We start from the raw sequence: 18434 nt of genomic DNA on the forward strand, positions 1-18434 counted from the left end.
AGTGTTTAAGTTAAACACTTAAATCTTCGCTTTCATGGATCGATATAACAACATGAAAGTATTCAAAACTCTTAGGAATCAAAATGATAGTTATTCTGGTGTTCAAAGTAGTAATAATTAAGTTGAAAGATCTCTGATATGCAGGGAATGGCTGTATAAACACGTGGATTTCATAATGAATGAGCTAGAATCTTTACAGAATAGTGAATCAAACTCTGAGAATTCAAATTGATAGACAAGGGAAATATTTAGGAATGTGCTTCATATACTAAGAATACAGGATCAAAGAGCTGTTGTATCGGAAGGAACGTGTTTGGTCACTGGGAAATTGTGTTGAAGACCTGAGAAGTGAGGTGGATACTGGTTACAATTATAATTTAGTCTAAATGTTGGTGTTTTTGAAAGAAGGTTGGTTAAACACTTCAACATTTTATCTGATAGGGCTCAGATACCCGTAGGAAAATGTTAAAACTCACAGGTAAAAATGACTGACTAGGGAAATGTCTAGGAATGTGTCTAAAACAATGAGAATGTGTTTGTAGAACATTAATACCTCTAGTGCACTGTGGAAATACTGAGAATTTGTATTCCATGAGCTGTGAAAGGTATGATAGTCTTTAGAATAATAATCACTCACGTTAAAAGAGCTGGTATATATGGAAAAATGCTGTATAAATACTTGGAATTCACAATGAAGGAGCTTGAAACAGTGGAAAAAAGTCAATCAAATGCAGAATTCACAATGATAGTCAAGGGAAATATTTAGGAATGTACTTGCAACACTAGGTATACCTGTTCATAGAGCTATAATATCTGATGGACAGTGTTTAATCACTGGGAAATTGTGTTCTAAGAGTAGAGAACTGATTTGAATACTGGTTACATTTATAATTCATTCTCAATGAGTTGGCGTTTTTGAAAGAAGGTTGGTTATACATTTTAACATTCATTTTCTTAGGGTTCATAGTTTAAATAGTTATTTTCATACAGCTGATATGACAGTTTAGAGTAAGGGTTAGGGTTAGGGTTAGGGTTAGGGCTAGGGCTAGGGTTAGGGTTAGGGTTAGGGTTATTGTTAGGGCTAGGGCTAGGGCTAGGGTTAGGCTTAGGGATAGCTTAGGTCTAGGGTTAGGGTTAGGGTTAGGGTTAGGGTTAATGCTTGGGTAGGATTAGAGCTAGGGCTAGGTTTAGGGTTAGAGTTAGGGTTAGGGTTAGGGTTAGGGTTAGGGTTAGGGTTAGGGTTAGCGTTAGGGTTAGGGTTATGGATAGGGTTAAGGCTAGGGTTTGCACTCGGTTTAGGGCTAGTATTATGGTTAGTGTTAGGCCTAAGACTAGGGAAATATTTAAAGTAAGGCTTCATACTCTAGAATTACTTGTTCAGAGATCTCAATTATCTGAAGGACACAATTTAGTCACTGGGAAATGTGTTCAAAAAGCTGAGAGGTGAGTGCCATAATGTTTATATTTATTACTCTGTCAAAATGAGTTGGAATTTTTAAGTTAAACACTTAAATCTTCGCTTTCATGGATCGATATAACAGCATGAAAGTATTCAAAACTCTTAGGAATCAAAATGATAGTTATTCTAGTGTTCACAGTAGTAATAATTAAGTGAAAGAGCTCTTATATATAGGGAATGGCTGTATAAACACGTGGATTTCATAATGAATGAGCTAGAATCTTTACAGAATAGTGAATCAAACTGACAGTTCACATTGATAGACAAAGGAAATATTCAGTAATGTGCTTCATATACTAGGAATACAAGATGAAAAAGCTTTTGTATGGGAAGGAAACTGTTTAGTCACTGGGACATTGTGTTGAAGACCTGGGAACTAAGGTGGATACTGATCTTTTAAATTCGGTCTAAATGTGTTGGCGTTTTTGAAAGAAGGTTGGTTAAATATTTAAACATTCATTTTCATAATGCTCAGATATCTTAAATAGTTATTATCATACAGCTGATATGACAGTTGAAGGTTAGGGTTAGAGTTAGGACACAATTTACTCAGTGGAAAATCGTGTTCAAAGAGCTGAGAACTGAGTTGGACACTGGTTACATTTATAATTTAGTCTAAATGCGTTGGCGTTTTCGAAAGGTTGGTTAAACATTTAAACATTCATTGTCTTAGGGCTCACATACCTGTATGAAAATCTTAAAACTCTCACAGGTCCAAATGAGATACCAGGGAAAAGTCTAGGAATGTGTCAGAAATACTTGGACTACGACTTAGATCCGGAATACCTCTAGAGCCCTGTTGAAATACCGAGAATTTGTATTCAAAGAGCTGTGAAAGGTGGGATAGTCTTTAAAATAGTAATCACTCACATTAAAAGGGCTGGTGTAGATGGAAAAATGCTATAGAAACACTTTGAATTAACAATGAAAGCTTAAATTACAAGACAGAAATGAATCAAACAGAGAATTCACAGTGATAGACTAGGGAAATATTTAGAGTATGGCTTCATACACTAGAAATACTTGTTCAGAGAGTTTTAATATCTGAAGGACACAATTTAGTCACTGGAAAATCGTGTTCAAAAAGCTGAGAGGTGAGTGCCATAATGTTTATATTTATTATTCTGTCAAAATGAGTTGGAGTGTTTAAGTTAAACACTTAAATCTTCGCTTTCATGGATCGATATAACAACATGAAAGTATTCAAAACTCTTAGGAATCAAAATGATAGTTATTCTGGTGTTCAAAGTAGTAATAATTAAGTTGAAAGATCTCTGATATGCAGGGAATGGCTGTATAAACACGTGGATTTCATAATGAATGAGCTAGAATCTTTACAGAATAGTGAATCAAACTCTGAGAATTCAAATTGATAGACAAGGGAAATATTTAGGAATGTGCTTCATATACTAAGAATACAGGATCAAAGAGCTGTTGTATCGGAAGGAACGTGTTTGGTCACTGGGAAATTGTGTTGAAGACCTGAGAAGTGAGGTGGATACTGGTTACAATTATAATTTAGTCTAAATGTTGGTGTTTTTGAAAGAAGGTTGGTTAAACACTTCAACATTTTATCTGATAGGGCTCAGATACCCGTAGGAAAATGTTAAAACTCACAGGTAAAAATGACTGACTAGGGAAATGTCTAGGAATGTGTCTAAAACAATGAGAATGTGTTTGTAGAACATTAATACCTCTAGTGCACTGTGGAAATACTGAGAATTTGTATTCCATGAGCTGTGAAAGGTATGATAGTCTTTAGAATAATAATCACTCACGTTAAAAGAGCTGGTATATATGGAAAAATGCTGTATAAATACTTGGAATTCACAATGAAGGAGCTTGAAACAGTGGAAAAAAGTCAATCAAATGCAGAATTCACAATGATAGTCAAGGGAAATATTTAGGAATGTACTTGCAACACTAGGTATACCTGTTCATAGAGCTATAATATCTGATGGACAGTGTTTAATCACTGGGAAATTGTGTTCTAAGAGTAGAGAACTGATTTGAATACTGGTTACATTTATAATTCATTCTCAATGAGTTGGCGTTTTTGAAAGAAGGTTGGTTATACATTTTAACATTCATTTTCTTAGGGTTCATAGTTTAAATAGTTATTTTCATACAGCTGATATGACAGTTTAGAGTAAGGGTTAGGGTTAGGGTTAGGGTTAGGGCTAGGGCTAGGGTTAGGGTTAGGGTTAGGGTTATTGTTAGGGCTAGGGCTAGGGCTAGGGTTAGGCTTAGGGATAGCTTAGGTCTAGGGTTAGGGTTAGGGTTAGGGTTAGGGTTAATGCTTGGGTAGGATTAGAGCTAGGGCTAGGTTTAGGGTTAGAGTTAGGGTTAGGGTTAGGGTTAGGGTTAGGGTTAGGGTTAGGGTTAGCGTTAGGGTTAGGGTTATGGATAGGGTTAAGGCTAGGGTTTGCACTCGGTTTAGGGCTAGTATTATGGTTAGTGTTAGGCCTAAGACTAGGGAAATATTTAAAGTAAGGCTTCATACTCTAGAATTACTTGTTCAGAGATCTCAATTATCTGAAGGACACAATTTAGTCACTGGGAAATGTGTTCAAAAAGCTGAGAGGTGAGTGCCATAATGTTTATATTTATTACTCTGTCAAAATGAGTTGGAATTTTTAAGTTAAACACTTAAATCTTCGCTTTCATGGATCGATATAACAGCATGAAAGTATTCAAAACTCTTAGGAATCAAAATGATAGTTATTCTAGTGTTCACAGTAGTAATAATTAAGTGAAAGAGCTCTTATATATAGGGAATGGCTGTATAAACACGTGGATTTCATAATGAATGAGCTAGAATCTTTACAGAATAGTGAATCAAACTGACAGTTCACATTGATAGACAAAGGAAATATTCAGTAATGTGCTTCATATACTAGGAATACAAGATGAAAAAGCTTTTGTATGGGAAGGAAACTGTTTAGTCACTGGGACATTGTGTTGAAGACCTGGGAACTAAGGTGGATACTGATCTTTTAAATTCGGTCTAAATGTGTTGGCGTTTTTGAAAGAAGGTTGGTTAAATATTTAAACATTCATTTTCATAATGCTCAGATATCTTAAATAGTTATTATCATACAGCTGATATGACAGTTGAAGGTTAGGGTTAGAGTTAGGACACAATTTACTCAGTGGAAAATCGTGTTCAAAGAGCTGAGAACTGAGTTGGACACTGGTTACATTTATAATTTAGTCTAAATGCGTTGGCGTTTTCGAAAGGTTGGTTAAACATTTAAACATTCATTGTCTTAGGGCTCACATACCTGTATGAAAATCTTAAAACTCTCACAGGTCCAAATGAGATACCAGGGAAAAGTCTAGGAATGTGTCAGAAATACTTGGACTACGACTTAGATCCGGAATACCTCTAGAGCCCTGTTGAAATACCGAGAATTTGTATTCAAAGAGCTGTGAAAGGTGGGATAGTCTTTAAAATAGTAATCACTCACATTAAAAGGGCTGGTGTAGATGGAAAAATGCTATAGAAACACTTTGAATTAACAATGAAAGCTTAAATTACAAGACAGAAATGAATCAAACAGAGAATTCACAGTGATAGACTAGGGAAATATTTAGAGTATGGCTTCATACACTAGAAATACTTGTTCAGAGAGTTTTAATATCTGAAGGACACAATTTAGTCACTGGAAAATCGTGTTCAAAAAGCTGAGAGGTGAGTGCCATAATGTTTATATTTATTATTCTGTCAAAATGAGTTGGAGTGTTTAAGTTAAACACTTAAATCTTCGCTTTCATGGATCGATATAACAACATGAAAGTATTCAAAACTCTTAGGAATCAAAATGATAGTTATTCTGGTGTTCAAAGTAGTAATAATTAAGTTGAAAGATCTCTGATATGCAGGGAATGGCTGTATAAACACGTGGATTTCATAATGAATGAGCTAGAATCTTTACAGAATAGTGAATCAAACTCTGAGAATTCAAATTGATAGACAAGGGAAATATTTAGGAATGTGCTTCATATACTAAGAATACAGGATCAAAGAGCTGTTGTATCGGAAGGAACGTGTTTGGTCACTGGGAAATTGTGTTGAAGACCTGAGAAGTGAGGTGGATACTGGTTACAATTATAATTTAGTCTAAATGTTGGTGTTTTTGAAAGAAGGTTGGTTAAACACTTCAACATTTTATCTGATAGGGCTCAGATACCCGTAGGAAAATGTTAAAACTCACAGGTAAAAATGACTGACTAGGGAAATGTCTAGGAATGTGTCTAAAACAATGAGAATGTGTTTGTAGAACATTAATACCTCTAGTGCACTGTGGAAATACTGAGAATTTGTATTCCATGAGCTGTGAAAGGTATGATAGTCTTTAGAATAATAATCACTCACGTTAAAAGAGCTGGTATATATGGAAAAATGCTGTATAAATACTTGGAATTCACAATGAAGGAGCTTGAAACAGTGGAAAAAAGTCAATCAAATGCAGAATTCACAATGATAGTCAAGGGAAATATTTAGGAATGTACTTGCAACACTAGGTATACCTGTTCATAGAGCTATAATATCTGATGGACAGTGTTTAATCACTGGGAAATTGTGTTCTAAGAGTAGAGAACTGATTTGAATACTGGTTACATTTATAATTCATTCTCAATGAGTTGGCGTTTTTGAAAGAAGGTTGGTTATACATTTTAACATTCATTTTCTTAGGGTTCATAGTTTAAATAGTTATTTTCATACAGCTGATATGACAGTTTAGAGTAAGGGTTAGGGTTAGGGTTAGGGTTAGGGCTAGGGCTAGGGTTAGGGTTAGGGTTAGGGTTATTGTTAGGGCTAGGGCTAGGGCTAGGGTTAGGCTTAGGGATAGCTTAGGTCTAGGGTTAGGGTTAGGGTTAGGGTTAGGGTTAATGCTTGGGTAGGATTAGAGCTAGGGCTAGGTTTAGGGTTAGAGTTAGGGTTAGGGTTAGGGTTAGGGTTAGGGTTAGGGTTAGGGTTAGCGTTAGGGTTAGGGTTATGGATAGGGTTAAGGCTAGGGTTTGCACTCGGTTTAGGGCTAGTATTATGGTTAGTGTTAGGCCTAAGACTAGGGAAATATTTAAAGTAAGGCTTCATACTCTAGAATTACTTGTTCAGAGATCTCAATTATCTGAAGGACACAATTTAGTCACTGGGAAATGTGTTCAAAAAGCTGAGAGGTGAGTGCCATAATGTTTATATTTATTACTCTGTCAAAATGAGTTGGAATTTTTAAGTTAAACACTTAAATCTTCGCTTTCATGGATCGATATAACAGCATGAAAGTATTCAAAACTCTTAGGAATCAAAATGATAGTTATTCTAGTGTTCACAGTAGTAATAATTAAGTGAAAGAGCTCTTATATATAGGGAATGGCTGTATAAACACGTGGATTTCATAATGAATGAGCTAGAATCTTTACAGAATAGTGAATCAAACTGACAGTTCACATTGATAGACAAAGGAAATATTCAGTAATGTGCTTCATATACTAGGAATACAAGATGAAAAAGCTTTTGTATGGGAAGGAAACTGTTTAGTCACTGGGACATTGTGTTGAAGACCTGGGAACTAAGGTGGATACTGATCTTTTAAATTCGGTCTAAATGTGTTGGCGTTTTTGAAAGAAGGTTGGTTAAATATTTAAACATTCATTTTCATAATGCTCAGATATCTTAAATAGTTATTATCATACAGCTGATATGACAGTTGAAGGTTAGGGTTAGAGTTAGGACACAATTTACTCAGTGGAAAATCGTGTTCAAAGAGCTGAGAACTGAGTTGGACACTGGTTACATTTATAATTTAGTCTAAATGCGTTGGCGTTTTCGAAAGGTTGGTTAAACATTTAAACATTCATTGTCTTAGGGCTCACATACCTGTATGAAAATCTTAAAACTCTCACAGGTCCAAATGAGATACCAGGGAAAAGTCTAGGAATGTGTCAGAAATACTTGGACTACGACTTAGATCCGGAATACCTCTAGAGCCCTGTTGAAATACCGAGAATTTGTATTCAAAGAGCTGTGAAAGGTGGGATAGTCTTTAAAATAGTAATCACTCACATTAAAAGGGCTGGTGTAGATGGAAAAATGCTATAGAAACACTTTGAATTAACAATGAAAGCTTAAATTACAAGACAGAAATGAATCAAACAGAGAATTCACAGTGATAGACTAGGGAAATATTTAGAGTATGGCTTCATACACTAGAAATACTTGTTCAGAGAGTTTTAATATCTGAAGGACACAATTTAGTCACTGGAAAATCGTGTTCAAAAAGCTGAGAGGTGAGTGCCATAATGTTTATATTTATTATTCTGTCAAAATGAGTTGGAGTGTTTAAGTTAAACACTTAAATCTTCGCTTTCATGGATCGATATAACAACATGAAAGTATTCAAAACTCTTAGGAATCAAAATGATAGTTATTCTGGTGTTCAAAGTAGTAATAATTAAGTTGAAAGATCTCTGATATGCAGGGAATGGCTGTATAAACACGTGGATTTCATAATGAATGAGCTAGAATCTTTACAGAATAGTGAATCAAACTCTGAGAATTCAAATTGATAGACAAGGGAAATATTTAGGAATGTGCTTCATATACTAAGAATACAGGATCAAAGAGCTGTTGTATCGGAAGGAACGTGTTTGGTCACTGGGAAATTGTGTTGAAGACCTGAGAAGTGAGGTGGATACTGGTTACAATTATAATTTAGTCTAAATGTTGGTGTTTTTGAAAGAAGGTTGGTTAAACACTTCAACATTTTATCTGATAGGGCTCAGATACCCGTAGGAAAATGTTAAAACTCACAGGTAAAAATGACTGACTAGGGAAATGTCTAGGAATGTGTCTAAAACAATGAGAATGTGTTTGTAGAACATTAATACCTCTAGTGCACTGTGGAAATACTGAGAATTTGTATTCCATGAGCTGTGAAAGGTATGATAGTCTTTAGAATAATAATCACTCACGTTAAAAGAGCTGGTATATATGGAAAAATGCTGTATAAATACTTGGAATTCACAATGAAGGAGCTTGAAACAGTGGAAAAAAGTCAATCAAATGCAGAATTCACAATGATAGTCAAGGGAAATATTTAGGAATGTACTTGCAACACTAGGTATACCTGTTCATAGAGCTATAATATCTGATGGACAGTGTTTAATCACTGGGAAATTGTGTTCTAAGAGTAGAGAACTGATTTGAATACTGGTTACATTTATAATTCATTCTCAATGAGTTGGCGTTTTTGAAAGAAGGTTGGTTATACATTTTAACATTCATTTTCTTAGGGTTCATAGTTTAAATAGTTATTTTCATACAGCTGATATGACAGTTTAGAGTAAGGGTTAGGGTTAGGGTTAGGGTTAGGGCTAGGGCTAGGGTTAGGGTTAGGGTTAGGGTTATTGTTAGGGCTAGGGCTAGGGCTAGGGTTAGGCTTAGGGATAGCTTAGGTCTAGGGTTAGGGTTAGGGTTAGGGTTAGGGTTAATGCTTGGGTAGGATTAGAGCTAGGGCTAGGTTTAGGGTTAGAGTTAGGGTTAGGGTTAGGGTTAGGGTTAGGGTTAGGGTTAGGGTTAGCGTTAGGGTTAGGGTTATGGATAGGGTTAAGGCTAGGGTTTGCACTCGGTTTAGGGCTAGTATTATGGTTAGTGTTAGGCCTAAGACTAGGGAAATATTTAAAGTAAGGCTTCATACTCTAGAATTACTTGTTCAGAGATCTCAATTATCTGAAGGACACAATTTAGTCACTGGGAAATGTGTTCAAAAAGCTGAGAGGTGAGTGCCATAATGTTTATATTTATTACTCTGTCAAAATGAGTTGGAATTTTTAAGTTAAACACTTAAATCTTCGCTTTCATGGATCGATATAACAGCATGAAAGTATTCAAAACTCTTAGGAATCAAAATGATAGTTATTCTAGTGTTCACAGTAGTAATAATTAAGTGAAAGAGCTCTTATATATAGGGAATGGGTGTATAAACACGTGGATTTCATAATGAATGAGCTAGAATCTTTACAGAATAGTGAATCAAACTGACAGTTCACATTGATAGACAAAGGAAATATTCAGTAATGTGCTTCATATACTAGGAATACAAGATGAAAAAGCTTTTGTATGGGAAGGAAACTGTTTAGTCACTGGGACATTGTGTTGAAGACCTGGGAACTAAGGTGGATACTGATCTTTTAAATTCGGTCTAAATGTGTTGGCGTTTTTGAAAGAAGGTTGGTTAAATATTTAAACATTCATTTTCATAATGCTCAGATATCTTAAATAGTTATTATCATACAGCTGATATGACAGTTGAAGGTTAGGGTTAGAGTTAGGACACAATTTACTCAGTGGAAAATCGTGTTCAAAGAGCTGAGAACTGAGTTGGACACTGGTTACATTTATAATTTAGTCTAAATGCGTTGGCGTTTTCGAAAGGTTGGTTAAACATTTAAACATTCATTGTCTTAGGGCTCACATACCTGTATGAAAATCTTAAAACTCTCACAGGTCCAAATGAGATACCAGGGAAAAGTCTAGGAATGTGTCAGAAATACTTGGACTACGACTTAGATCCGGAATACCTCTAGAGCCCTGTTGAAATACCGAGAATTTGTATTCAAAGAGCTGTGAAAGGTGGGATAGTCTTTAAAATAGTAATCACTCACATTAAAAGGGCTGGTGTAGATGGAAAAATGCTATAGAAACACTTTGAATTAACAATGAAAGCTTAAATTACAAGACAGAAATGAATCAAACAGAGAATTCACAGTGATAGACTAGGGAAATATTTAGAGTATGGCTTCATACACTAGAAATACTTGTTCAGAGAGTTTTAATATCTGAAGGACACAATTTAGTCACTGGAAAATCGTGTTCAAAAAGCTGAGAGGTGAGTGCCATAATGTTTATATTTATTATTCTGTCAAAATGAGTTGGAGTGTTTAAGTTAAACACTTAAATCTTCGCTTTCATGGATCGATATAACAACATGAAAGTATTCAAAACTCTTAGGAATCAAAATGATAGTTATTCTGGTGTTCAAAGTAGTAATAATTAAGTTGAAAGATCTCTGATATGCAGGGAATGGCTGTATAAACACGTGGATTTCATAATGAATGAGCTAGAATCTTTACAGAATAGTGAATCAAACTCTGAGAATTCAAATTGATAGACAAGGGAAATATTTAGGAATGTGCTTCATATACTAAGAATACAGGATCAAAGAGCTGTTGTATCGGAAGGAACGTGTTTGGTCACTGGGAAATTGTGTTGAAGACCTGAGAAGTGAGGTGGATACTGGTTACAATTATAATTTAGTCTAAATGTTGGTGTTTTTGAAAGAAGGTTGGTTAAACACTTCAACATTTTATCTGATAGGGCTCAGATACCCGTAGGAAAATGTTAAAACTCACAGGTAAAAATGACTGACTAGGGAAATGTCTAGGAATGTGTCTAAAACACTGAGAATGTGTTTGTAGAACATTAATACCTCTAGTGCACTGTGGAAATACTGAGAATTTGTATTCCATGAGCTGTGAAAGGTATGATAGTCTTTAGAATAATAATCACTCACGTTAAAAGAGCTGGTATATATGGAAAAATGCTGTATAAATACTTGGAATTCACAATGAAGGAGCTTGAAACAGTGGAAAAAAGTCAATCAAATGCAGAATTCACAATGATAGTCAAGGGAAATATTTAGGAATGTACTTGCAACACTAGGTATACCTGTTCATAGAGCTATAATATCTGATGGACAGTGTTTAATCACTGGGAAATTGTGTTCTAAGAGTAGAGAACTGATTTGAATACTGGTTACATTTATAATTCATTCTCAATGAGTTGGCGTTTTTGAAAGAAGGTTGGTTATACATTTTAACATTCATTTTCTTAGGGTTCATAGTTTAAATAGTTATTTTCATACAGCTGATATGACAGTTTAGAGTAAGGGTTAGGGTTAGGGTTAGGGTTAGGGCTAGGGCTAGGGTTAGGGTTAGGGTTAGGGTTATTGTTAGGGCTAGGGCTAGGGCTAGGGTTAGGCTTAGGGATAGCTTAGGTCTAGGGTTAGGGTTAGGGTTAGGGTTAGGGTTAATGCTTGGGTAGGATTAGAGCTAGGGCTAGGTTTAGGGTTAGAGTTAGGGTTAGGGTTAGGGTTAGGGTTAGGGTTAGGGTTAGGGTTAGCGTTAGGGTTAGGGTTATGGATAGGGTTAAGGCTAGGGTTTGCACTCGGTTTAGGGCTAGTATTATGGTTAGTGTTAGGCCTAAGACTAGGGAAATATTTAAAGTAAGGCTTCATACTCTAGAATTACTTGTTCAGAGATCTCAATTATCTGAAGGACACAATTTAGTCACTGGGAAATGTGTTCAAAAAGCTGAGAGGTGAGTGCCATAATGTTTATATTTATTACTCTGTCAAAATGAGTTGGAATTTTTAAGTTAAACACTTAAATCTTCGCTTTCATGGATCGATATAACAGCATGAAAGTATTCAAAACTCTTAGGAATCAAAATGATAGTTATTCTAGTGTTCACAGTAGTAATAATTAAGTGAAAGAGCTCTTATATATAGGGAATGGCTGTATAAACACGTGGATTTCATAATGAATGAGCTAGAATCTTTACAGAATAGTGAATCAAACTGACAGTTCACATTGATAGACAAAGGAAATATTCAGTAATGTGCTTCATATACTAGGAATACAAGATGAAAAAGCTTTTGTATGGGAAGGAAACTGTTTAGTCACTGGGACATTGTGTTGAAGACCTGGGAACTAAGGTGGATACTGATCTTTTAAATTCGGTCTAAATGTGTTGGCGTTTTTGAAAGAAGGTTGGTTAAATATTTAAACATTCATTTTCATAATGCTCAGATATCTTAAATAGTTATTATCATACAGCTGATATGACAGTTGAAGGTTAGGGTTAGAGTTAGGACACAATTTACTCAGTGGAAAATCGTGTTCAAAGAGCTGAGAACTGAGTTGGACACTGGTTACATTTATAATTTAGTCTAAATGCGTTGGCGTTTTCGAAAGGTTGGTTAAACATTTAAACATTCATTGTCTTAGGGCTCACATACCTGTATGAAAATCTTAAAACTCTCACAGGTCCAAATGAGATACCAGGGAAAAGTCTAGGAATGTGTCAGAAATACTTGGACTACGACTTAGATCCGGAATACCTCTAGAGCCCTGTTGAAATACCGAGAATTTGTATTCAAAGAGCTGTGAAAGGTGGGATAGTCTTTAAAATAGTAATCACTCACATTAAAAGGGCTGGTGTAGATGGAAAAATGCTATAGAAACACTTTGAATTAACAATGAAAGCTTAAATTACAAGACAGAAATGAATCAAACAGAGAATTCACAGTGATAGACTAGGGAAATATTTAGAGTATGGCTTCATACACTAGAAATACTTGTTCAGAGAGTTTTAATATCTGAAGGACACAATTTAGTCACTGGAAAATCGTGTTCAAAAAGCTGAGAGGTGAGTGCCATAATGTTTATATTTATTATTCTGTCAAAATGAGTTGGAGTGTTTAAGTTAAACACTTAAATCTTCGCTTTCATGGATCGATATAACAACATGAAAGTATTCAAAACTCTTAGGAATCAAAATGATAGTTATTCTGGTGTTCAAAGTAGTAATAATTAAGTTGAAAGATCTCTGATATGCAGGGAATGGCTGTATAAACACGTGGATTTCATAATGAATGAGCTAGAATCTTTACAGAATAGTGAATCAAACTCTGAGAATTCAAATTGATAGACAAGGGAAATATTTAGGAATGTGCTTCATATACTAAGAATACAGGATCAAAGAGCTGTTGTATCGGAAGGAACGTGTTTGGTCACTGGGAAATTGTGTTGAAGACCTGAGAAGTGAGGTGGATACTGGTTACAATTATAATTTAGTCTAAATGTTGGTGTTTTTGAAAGAAGGTTGGTTAAACACTTCAACATTTTATCTGATAGGGCTCAGATACCCGTAGGAAAATGTTAAAACTCACAGGTAAAAATGACTGACTAGGGAAATGTCTAGGAATGTGTCTAAAACAATGAGAATGTGTTTGTAGAACATTAATACCTCTAGTGCACTGTGGAAATACTGAGAATTTGTATTCCATGAGCTGTGAAAGGTATGATAGTCTTTAGAATAATAATCACTCACGTTAAAAGAGCTGGTATATATGGAAAAATGCTGTATAAATACTTGGAATTCACAATGAAGGAGCTTGAAACAGTGGAAAAAAGTCAATCAAATGCAGAATTCACAATGATAGTCAAGGGAAATATTTAGGAATGTACTTGCAACACTAGGTATACCTGTTCATAGAGCTATAATATCTGATGGACAGTGTTTAATCACTGGGAAATTGTGTTCTAAGAGTAGAGAACTGATTTGAATACTGGTTACATTTATAATTCATTCTCAATGAGTTGGCGTTTTTGAAAGAAGGTTGGTTATACATTTTAACATTCATTTTCTTAGGGTTCATAGTTTAAATAGTTATTTTCATACAGCTGATATGACAGTTTAGAGTAAGGGTTAGGGTTAGGGTTAGGGTTAGGGCTAGGGCTAGGGTTAGGGTTAGGGTTAGGGTTATTGTTAGGGCTAGGGCTAGGGCTAGGGTTAGGCTTAGGGATAGCTTAGGTCTAGGGTTAGGGTTAGGGTTAGGGTTAGGGTTAATGCTTGGGTAGGATTAGAGCTAGGGCTAGGTTTAGGGTTAGAGTTAGGGTTAGGGTTAGGGTTAGGGTTAGGGTTAGCGTTAGGGTTAGGGTTATGGATAGGGTTAAGGCTAGGGTTTGCACTCGGTTTAGGGCTAGTATTATGGTTAGTGTTAGGCCTAAGACTAGGGAAATATTTAAAGTAAGGCTTCATACTCTAGAATTACTTGTTCAGAGATCTCAATTATCTGAAGGACACAATTTAGTCCCTGGGAAATGTGTTCAAAAAGCTGAGAGGTGAGTGCCATAATGTTTATATTTATTACTCTGTCAAAATGAGTTGGAATTTTTAAGTTAAACACTTAAATCTTCGCTTTCATGGATCGATATAACAGCATGAAAGTATTCAAAACTCTTAGGAATCAAAATGATAGTTATTCTAGTGTTCACAGTAGTAATAATTAAGTGAAAGAGCTCTTATATATAGGGAATGGCTGTATAAACACGTGGATTTCATAATGAATGAGCTAGAATCTTTACAGAATAGTGAATCAAACTGACAGTTCACATTGATAGACAAAGGAAATATTCAGTAATGTGCTTCATATACTAGGAATACAAGATGAAAAAGCTTTTGTATGGGAAGGAAACTGTTTAGTCACTGGGACATTGTGTTGAAGACCTGGGAACTAAGGTGGATACTGATCTTTTAAATTCGGTCTAAATGTGTTGGCGTTTTTGAAAGAAGGTTGGTTAAATATTTAAACATTCATTTTCATAATGCTCAGATATCTTAAATAGTTATTATCATACAGCTGATATGACAGTTGAAGGTTAGGGTTAGAGTTAGGACACAATTTACTCAGTGGAAAATCGTGTTCAAAGAGCTGAGAACTGAGTTGGACACTGGTTACATTTATAATTTAGTCTAAATGCGTTGGCGTTTTCGAAAGGTTGGTTAAACATTTAAACATTCATTGTCTTAGGGCTCACATACCTGTATGAAAATCTTAAAACTCTCACAGGTCCAAATGAGATACCAGGGAAAAGTCTAGGAATGTGTCAGAAATACTTGGACTACGACTTAGATCCGGAATACCTCTAGAGCCCTGTTGAAATACCGAGAATTTGTATTCAAAGAGCTGTGAAAGGTGGGATAGTCTTTAAAATAGTAATCACTCACATTAAAAGGGCTGGTGTAGATGGAAAAATGCTATAGAAACACTTTGAATTAACAATGAAAGCTTAAATTACAAGACAGAAATGAATCAAACAGAGAATTCACAGTGATAGACTAGGGAAATATTTAGAGTATGGCTTCATACACTAGAAATACTTGTTCAGAGAGTTTTAATATCTGAAGGACACAATTTAGTCACTGGAAAATCGTGTTCAAAAAGCTGAGAGGTGAGTGCCATAATGTTTATATTTATTATTCTGTCAAAATGAGTTGGAGTGTTTAAGTTAAACACTTAAATCTTCGCTTTCATGGATCGATATAACAACATGAAAGTATTCAAAACTCTTAGGAATCAAAATGATAGTTATTCTGGTGTTCAAAGTAGTAATAATTAAGTTGAAAGATCTCTGATATGCAGGGAATGGCTGTATAAACACGTGGATTTCATAATGAATGAGCTAGAATCTTTACAGAATAGTGAATCAAACTCTGAGAATTCAAATTGATAGACAAGGGAAATATTTAGGAATGTGCTTCATATACTAAGAATACAGGATCAAAGAGCTGTTGTATCGGAAGGAACGTGTTTGGTCACTGGGAAATTGTGTTGAAGACCTGAGAAGTGAGGTGGATACTGGTTACAATTATAATTTAGTCTAAATGTTGGTGTTTTTGAAAGAAGGTTGGTTAAACACTTCAACATTTTATCTGATAGGGCTCAGATACCCGTAGGAAAATGTTAAAACTCACAGGTAAAAATGACTGACTAGGGAAATGTCTAGGAATGTGTCTAAAACAATGAGAATGTGTTTGTAGAACATTAATACCTCTAGTGCACTGTGGAAATACTGAGAATTTGTATTCCATGAGCTGTGAAAGGTATGATAGTCTTTAGAATAATAATCACTCACGTTAAAAGAGCTGGTATATATGGAAAAATGCTGTATAAATACTTGGAATTCACAATGAAGGAGCTTGAAACAGTGGAAAAAAGTCAATCAAATGCAGAATTCACAATGATAGTCAAGGGAAATATTTAGGAATGTACTTGCAACACTAGGTATACCTGTTCATAGAGCTATAATATCTGATGGACAGTGTTTAATCACTGGGAAATTGTGTTCTAAGAGTAGAGAACTGATTTGAATACTGGTTACATTTATAATTCATTCTCAATGAGTTGGCGTTTTTGAAAGAAGGTTGGTTATACATTTTAACATTCATTTTCTTAGGGTTCATAGTTTAAATAGTTATTTTCATACAGCTGATATGACAGTTTAGAGTAAGGGTTAGGGTTAGGGTTAGGGTTAGGGCTAGGGCTAGGGTTAGGGTTAGGGTTAGGGTTATTGTTAGGGCTAGGGCTAGGGCTAGGGTTAGGCTTAGGGATAGCTTAGGTCTAGGGTTAGGGTTAGGGTTAGGGTTAGGGTTAATGCTTGGGTAGGATTAGAGCTAGGGCTAGGTTTAGGGTTAGAGTTAGGGTTAGGGTTAGGGTTAGGGTTAGGGTTAGGGTTAGCGTTAGGGTTAGGGTTATGGATAGGGTTAAGGCTAGGGTTTGCACTCGGTTTAGGGCTAGTATTATGGTTAGTGTTAGGCCTAAGACTAGGGAAATATTTAAAGTAAGGCTTCATACTCTAGAATTACTTGTTCAGAGATCTCAATTATCTGAAGGACACAATTTAGTCACTGGGAAATGTGTTCAAAAAGCTGAGAGGTGAGTGCCATAATGTTTATATTTATTACTCTGTCAAAATGAGTTGGAATTTTTAAGTTAAACACTTAAATCTTCGCTTTCATGGATCGATATAACAGCATGAAAGTATTCAAAACTCTTAGGAATCAAAATGATAGTTATTCTAGTGTTCACAGTAGTAATAATTAAGTGAAAGAGCTCTTATATATAGGGAATGGCTGTATAAACACGTGGATTTCATAATGAATGAGCTAGAATCTTTACAGAATAGTGAATCAAACTGACAGTTCACATTGATAGACAAAGGAAATATTCAGTAATGTGCTTCATATACTAGGAATACAAGATGAAAAAGCTTTTGTATGGGAAGGAAACTGTTTAGTCACTGGGACATTGTGTTGAAGACCTGGGAACTAAGGTGGATACTGATCTTTTAAATTCGGTCTAAATGTGTTGGCGTTTTTGAAAGAAGGTTGGTTAAATATTTAAACATTCATTTTCATAATGCTCAGATATCTTAAATAGTTATTATCATACAGCTGATATGACAGTTGAAGGTTAAGGTTAGAGTTAGGACACAATTTACTCAGTGGAAAATCGTGTTCAAAGAGCTGAGAACTGAGTTGGACACTGGTTACATTTATAATTTAGTCTAAATGCGTTGGCGTTTTCGAAAGGTTGGTTAAACATTTAAACATTCATTGTCTTAGGGCTCACATACCTGTATGAAAATCTTAAAACTCTCACAGGTCCAAATGAGATACCAGGGAAAAGTCTAGGAATGTGTCAGAAATACTTGGACTACGACTTAGATCCGGAATACCTCTAGAGCCCTGTTGAAATACCGAGAATTTGTATTCAAAGAGCTGTGAAAGGTGGGATAGTCTTTAAAATAGTAATCACTCACATTAAAAGGGCTGGTGTAGATGGAAAAATGCTATAGAAACACTTTGAATTAACAATGAAAGCTTAAATTACAAGACAGAAATGAATCAAACAGAGAATTCACAGTGATAGACTAGGGAAATATTTAGAGTATGGCTTCATACACTAGAAATACTTGTTCAGAGAGTTTTAATATCTGAAGGACACAATTTAGTCACTGGAAAATCGTGTTCAAAAAGCTGAGAGGTGAGTGCCATAATGTTTATATTTATTATTCTGTCAAAATGAGTTGGAGTGTTTAAGTTAAACACTTAAATCTTCGCTTTCATGGATCGATATAACAACATGAAAGTATTCAAAACTCTTAGGAATCAAAATGATAGTTATTCTGGTGTTCAAAGTAGTAATAATTAAGTTGAAAGATCTCTGATATGCAGGGAATGGCTGTATAAACACGTGGATTTCATAATGAATGAGCTAGAATCTTTACAGAATAGTGAATCAAACTCTGAGAATTCAAATTGATAGACAAGGGAAATATTTAG

Source organism: Plecotus auritus, assembly GCF_963455305.1.
Source record: "Plecotus auritus genome assembly, chromosome: 5".
NCBI classification, from domain to species: Eukaryota; Metazoa; Chordata; class Mammalia; order Chiroptera; family Vespertilionidae; genus Plecotus; species Plecotus auritus.